Source organism: Pseudoliparis swirei, chromosome 24 (assembly GCF_029220125.1).
Source record: "Pseudoliparis swirei isolate HS2019 ecotype Mariana Trench chromosome 24, NWPU_hadal_v1, whole genome shotgun sequence".
NCBI classification, from domain to species: domain Eukaryota; kingdom Metazoa; phylum Chordata; class Actinopteri; order Perciformes; family Liparidae; genus Pseudoliparis; species Pseudoliparis swirei.
Window position 1 is genome coordinate 4,545,188 of NC_079411.1, and position 7,344 is coordinate 4,552,531.

Sequence of the window (7,344 nt, forward strand, 5' to 3'; positions counted from 1 at the left end):
ACCTGCCTCCACAGTCAGGAGATGCAAAGCTGTTCATTTATCACACCACGACACACGGGGCTAAGCCGAGGCCCGTTGCACACACACGAGATCCGATGATGGAGAATAAAAATGTTTTTTAAAAACCAGAGGTATACCGCTCCGTCCTCTCACACAGACTGAGGCCTAAGGAAGGGGAGGGGAGGAGAGAGGAGGGGTAAGGGGAGGAGAGGAAGGGTGGAAAAGACAGAAATAAACACAGGTGCAGAGATCCAGACATGCAGGTTTAAAATAAATGGGGGAGAAGAAGCTTGTTTGTCTATTTCCTGAGTACACGGAGATCGGTGAATTAAATCCTACAGAAAAGACGATTAGTCAATAAATGCAGGTAAACACGTATAGTGTGTGTGTGTGTGTGTGTGTGTGTTTGAGAGACGCGCAAGGGCGGTGGAGAGGGACTCATCTTTTATGTATGAGTGTTTGTTTAGCTGCACTTGCAGCTGTGCCGGGGTTTCTTCCCATCTCAGTCACACACAGCTGACTAATAAACCCTCACGCCACGTTCCAACCCTGAACCACTCGACTCCAACTCCCATTACAACGGTCTGGATGTCACTACGTTTATCAAATGTGTGTGTCCACAACGATGAAGATAAAAAAGCATCCTCGTCTACCAGTGTGAAAAAAACAACGTGAAATATTATCTGTAGGTTTGGTGAAGTGTTTTATTTTATTCACATTAATGGACTTGTTTCTTCGCTTGTGCATGTTTTTCTTCTTTTTGTGTGTGCATGTGAACAGAATGTGAGTGTGTGAGAGAGAGTGTGTGTGTGAGAGTGTGTGTGTGTGTGTGTGTGTGTGTGTGTGTGTGTGTGTGTGTGTGTGTTTACTGGCCACCTCCTGGTACAGAGTTGTGCCCGGGACTGCGTGCCTCACAATCATCTGTTCCCAAACCAAACACGCATTTCCTGTATCCAACTGAGATCCAAGCTGGCCACAAGTGTGTGATCCCCCCCCCCCCCCCCCACACACACACACACATTTACTGTTGCATAATCAGCCAAAGTAAAGTGTGCCAAAAATCATGGACGAATCAACAAATGAAAATATCCCCAAAACACTGATGTGAATAATGCGTATACGCATGCAGTGACACACAAATAAAACATGACTTTAGATGTGTGTGTGTGTGGTGTGTGTGTGTGTGTGTGGTGTGTGTGTGTGTATCTCATTGATATGCATGAGCGAAGGCGTGTTATTGGTTCCTGCGGGCTCGTTTGGGGCTAATTAGAGAGAGTAATGAGATAAGAGGAGTGGGGGTGGGGGAGGGGGGGGAGGCGATGCTCTGATGGATGTGGGGAAGGGGGACGGCATCTCAATGAAGAGAGACTCCGAGGGAGGCGGAGAGATCAAATTTAGAGGATGAAAGCGAACAAGAGGGAAGGGAGGAAGGAGTAATGCAGAGAATCAATAATGTGGGATGAAAGGGAACCCTCAGAGTCCAGGGCTAAACGTTCCCAACAAGGTGAATCATCTGCAGATTTGATTCAGCACACTTAAGTCAGCCGTGCGGGTAATCCCAATAAATTATTAATGTTCACGTCCGTCTCCGGTAGTTAACACCGAGAAACATAAAGGGACGTTGGGGCTCACCCGGGCAGATCAGTAATCGTAAAAAAAAAAAAAAATGCACGTGAACGAAACATAAAAGGAGTCAGAGGGAGCCGAGCGAAATAAAACAGCTTCGCTCAGAGGAAAAGGAAAAGAATAATCAGTTTGATAAATATACGCGTTTATTCGCTTTCTCGAAGTGAGACGAGACGCCGCTTTTATCCTCTAAACACAAAGCTACAGCCGCCAGTTGGTTAGTTAGGCAAAGAAGACTGTAAAAGTACCCATAATCACCCTCTGCCTGATAAGTTTTCACTCAGACAGAATGTGAAACTACTTTTCGAGGTCGAAGTCAATGGCAATTTGTGATTGGAGCTCTGGGCCGGGCAAGTTAATGCAGCAACACTTTCAGCCCGATCGAAAACATGTCAAGTTGAGTGAAAAATGAATGCGAATCCCAGAACTAGAGCATCGACTGGAGGAAATGGAGCCGCTGAATAACAGAAAGAACGAGAAGTTCTGGTGAATTCAGTCGAGCTGAACAGACACGCTGTCAATCTGTCCGTCTCTAGATGGCTCACAGCTAACCTCGGTGCAGGCTGTTTGGCGGAGAACATATTTCATGCACACTAATGGTCCAAAAATCTGTCGTCCTACCCGGGAAACCAGAGACGGCTCTGGTGGAAAGAAGGTGTGTGGGTGAATCTTCGGTTTAGGTGTCAAGATATATTGTCTTTATTTACCTTAAACAAGTTTATTTCGTGTATTTATCAAATTCAGCTAAATTAGCGGCAGCAATGCATTCTGGTACATGTAGGTATCAGCTTTCTCGGTCGATAAAGCACTCACTGGGGGATTTCTGTGGTTTTTTTTGCGGACAACGTTTACCACCTTCGCCGTCAGTGGCGACGTTTCTCTTTTAAAAAAGCACAAATTGGTTCAGAGGTTGAGTCCACACAGCTCTCAACATGGCCGACAGCACAAACAGTGCAAACAACTGCAATGATGATGAAGCCAACAGTGTTTACCTGAAGGGGAAGGTGTGCGCGAACACACACACACACACACACACACACACACACACTCAGGTAAACATCACTCCACTATATCTTTCATAGACACAAGTTATTTCCTGCTATAATATCAAATTTAGTCGCATCATTGAGATATGGTTACAACAATGTTAGATATTCACCATCATTTTTTCATATATATATGTATATATACATATATAAACCTATATATACAGGACTGTCTCAGAAAATTAGAATATTGTGATGAAGTTCTTTATTTTCTGTAATGCAATTCAAAAAACAAAAATGTCATGCTTTCTCATTTCTTTTACAAATCAATGAATATATTGATTTTTTTTTTTTAATATTGCTGATTATATTACAGCTAGCTTAAGAAAATAAATATTAGAATATCATGAAAAAGTATACTAGTAGGGTATTAAACAAATCACTTGAATTGTCTAATTAACTCAAACACCTGCAAGGGTTTCCTGAGCTTGACAAACATTCAGCTGTTATAAATCTTTTTTTTACTTGGTCTGAGGAAATATTAAAATTTTATGAGATAGGATTTTAGAGTTTTCTTAAGCTGTGTTATAATCAGCAATATTAAAAAAAAAAGGCTTGCAATATTTCAGTTGATTTGTAATGAATCCAGAATGTGTGATTTTTTTTTTTTTTTTTGCATTAATAAAAAACGTATATATATATATTACTAGGAGATTTTAAAAAACTGATTGTTTTTTGGGGCTTTTAATGGCGGCGCAAGAAAATGCATGCACCGCAGTGTGGAGCTGCTTTATATGGTTTTTTTTCGGTATCTGCAGGCTGAACATATTTGTATGCGTGACACAATAACAAAACCTTCATCATCATCATCATCAGTCATCTGAGCCGAGAATACTGCTGTCTGCATTAAGTTAATGTTCCCCCCGGTGATTCTGCTGTGCGGTCTGTGTGTCGTTTGTTTTGTGTAAGTGAGGGTTTACATCTCCATTTAACTTTTACTGCTTTTAAAAAACAACGTTTTCTGATACAGCAGTTTCCCTGCTAAAATGCTTCAAATGTGGATTCATATATTCAAGGTGTCGTCGTGTCTTTGTTTGTTTGGTCTTTGCTGTCACGGAACAGCGAAACAAAATCTAAACGTGACGACACTCTGACAAAATCAAGTGTTCAGTGTTTTCTTTTCATATTTCATGCAACCCAGGCAGATTTTATACCTTCATATTAGCTACATTTTATTCCCATTTACACTGATATAATCAGGATTAATTTCATTCTTGCTCAGGGGAACATTTAGATAAGAGGAACTGGGAATCAAACCACCATTGACGACCCCTTTTCATGGATTCAATTACACTTTAAGCTTTTCTTTCACTTATTGAATCGTACATATGAGACATGAAGCGGGCCTGGGGTGCAACCTCTTTCTGCCGTAGATCGTGGTCACACAGGAAACCAGATGTACATCCAGATGTCGAAAAAACAGATAGAAACCGTGTGTGCCAATTTGTTCTTTCACTGCTGCGACGCTACTGATTCACAACACCCCCCCAAAGAGCCCCTCCGGCCCACGGCCGGCCGACCGAGTCGTCCCCGACGAGCGCCGTGGCTCTGGATGGCGACGCCATGTGGGCCTCTGAAGACATGATGCAGGCGACACGACCAGCAGGTCTGACCGGTCTGCCAGCGCCATGTGTTTGAGGGCGATTCTAATTGGCCGGCTCCCCCTCCCCAATGTGCTCCGACTTCTATTTATAGAACAGCAGCTCGAGTGGAACCTGATTCATCTCTCTTCTCCTTCAGACGCCCTCATCACTCTTTGTCGCTCTTTTACACCCAGATTTTCTTTTTTGTCTTCTCTATGTTCAACGAAGGAGAGTAAATCATCCGCCACCTCTCTGACATCCTCCTCCTCCTCCTCCTCCTCCCACCCGTTGGTGTCTCCCTTCCGAGCTCTATAGTCTTTCAGTCTATGTCCTTGTTTATGAGGCTGATCCCTCCGTCATTAATGAAGCATGATCGCGGGCCATGTGTCTCTCACCCGGTTCCCCCTCTCCACCAAAAGGTCTCTCATCTCTCCTTCCTCCTCACTTTACCGGTTCCTCGTTCAGTTTCCTTCCACCCCGACCTCTGTGCCCCGCAGGTGGTCTCTTTTAACAGCGGTAAATTATTCATCAGGCAGATATCCGCCCAGGAGGCCGAAGCCAATGGATAGATGGACAGATAGCGATGAATAAATAAAGAGGTAAAAAATGATATGTCGGGCAACGGTGTGTGTGAGGTTGTGTGTGTGTTTGCGTGTAAACCATGTGTGTGTGTGTGTGCGTGTGTGTGTGTGGAATTCGACGCCGCAATAAACGACGGGGACTTGTCGTTTACCGCGTGCTGAAAGAAGAGTCCTGAAATGTGCTTTAATATGATGTCTTTATAAAAAAAGAAGAAAAAAAAGAAAAGGGCGATGCTGGGTTTTCTTTGAGGTGATTTGGTACTAATTAAATTAAATGGAAAAGGAGACAGTGTTTAAATAGTGCTCTTGGTAGCTAATCTAGAGTTACACAAGTGGGCGTACATAACACTCAGTATATATAAAAAATAAAGTACCGCAGAGATTAAAAATATGATTATTTTCTTACATTTAAAAAATAAGAGTTTAAATGAAAAACAAAAAATCGAAATCAAATTGCATCCAAAACAACAATATTTATGAACAGAATATTACTTCAATAACGGTGTTAGTCTGAGGAACAAGTTCAGATTTTAAACACGTTACAAGGATGACTACGGGACTTGAGGAGGTGGTCACATGACAGCGCACATGTATTGTGGATGATTTATGTTGTTCATTGTTGTTAATTAGTTGGTTGTAACTTGAAAAAATGTACATTTCATCTCTTCATCTCTTCATCTCTACTTCAAGAGAAAATCAAGAAAAAATGAAAACAGGCAGAGCGTCTGCAATCAATATCTTTTATATTAACTATGAATAGCGCTGATCTCACAGAACGGAATAGAAACACGTGTTTGGAAAATGGAGGACTCGACGTTCGGGGGTGGCTCTTCATCATCCAACAGAACGATACGCGATCATACAACGCAAACCGTACGACAACCTGTCGCGTCGCTTTTATTACCACAGCAACGACTTTTTTATTTTATTTATTTTAAAGGCCCTCGAAGTCGGTTCCATTCTGTGCGACCTTGACGCCAGACAGAAAACCTCGTTAGGGCGTTTATAAGCGCTGTAATTGGATGAGCGTCGCTTTGTTCTGGTTATAATCCACTAATTAGTGCTGTTGGGGAGGAAATGAACCGGTTCACACCTGTTCTCTCTCTCTCTCTCTCTCTCTCTCTCTCTCTCTCTCTCTCTCTCTCTCTCTCTCTCTCTCTCTCTCTCTCTCTCTCTCTCTCTCTCTCTCTCTCTCTCTCTCTCTCTCTCTCTCTCTCAGCGTCGGGGAAGTCAGAGTCAGTGGAGCAGGATGAAGAGAGCTTCTTTCAAACAGTGTCAACCTCACAGCTTATTGACACATGTGATTGGCTTTCTCCCCCCCCCCCACACACACAGATTTTTTATGTGTCTGTGTGGAGTTTTTTATTTCATTTAGTCTGTTAGTAATATAATTTTAAAAAAGTCACCATTCTTGTAATTAAATGTCTCTTAATTAAAATAAAAAGAGGAGAGACGAATCAAGCGGAGGATGTTTCGTGTCTGACCCGAACTTGTCGGACACACCATCATTACAGTCACCATGGCAACCCGATGGCCCATTCGTGACGTCTCCGCAATTAGATCCGCACACAGCCGCGCTCCTTTATGATCCTCCGACGGATTGATTGATGATGGATTTGATAGTGTGTGTGTGTTTGCTGGTTGACTCGCCCCCGGGGGACATTACCCTCCACTTTCAGCACATTTAAGCCACTTAGGCCGTAATGAGCATTTTAACCTTTGCGTCTGAGCCTGAACCAAAGTCAGAGCGACGCTCTCCTTTGAACTCTGATCCTCCGTAGCGCTCTACTCGGATCTATTAGACTCAATGAAAACATAATTACGCAAAGGAGCAACGTGCCCAGTAATTAACACTGATCCTCGGATTGCGACTTCAAACATGAGCTCCAGCCGAAGACACCAAAGCTGTCTCTCGTGTGTGTGTGTGTGTGTGTGTGTGCGGCTTGACTGAATCCTCCGGTGCATTCCGACGAGTACGGCTTTAAGATCAAGTTCAACGTGTTCAACTTCTCCTCAGACTTGTGGCGTTTTTGTTTTTTAAAAGTTGTTCAGCTGACGAAAGTTTGGTGAATGCCACGGGCATTATAAAAGACGAGTATACCATCAAATAGAAATGGCAGGGGAGGGGGGGGGGGGGGGGGTCCTAGCTATTTGTTATGCATATAGTTCTGCTGTGGTACTACTTCTGTATGGTTTGAGGTGTGATTCCTTTAGTCTGGAAGCTACTCTTATTGTGTGTGGCTGTGACAGTTTGACAGAACTAAAGACACACAAACACACACACACACACACACACACAGATTCTCATTTATAATACGTACTGGGGTCATCACGGAGGAAGAGAGATAGATAAATGTGGGTGTGTCTCTGTGTTCACTAATACACATAGAGAAGGAAAAGGGAAAGAAAAGGAAGGAAAGGGAGCAAAGAAGGAAGGAAGCCAGGAAGGAAGGAAGCCAGGCAATGAGGCCAGGAAGGAAGGAACCCCTCACCCAGAGAAGGAAAAGG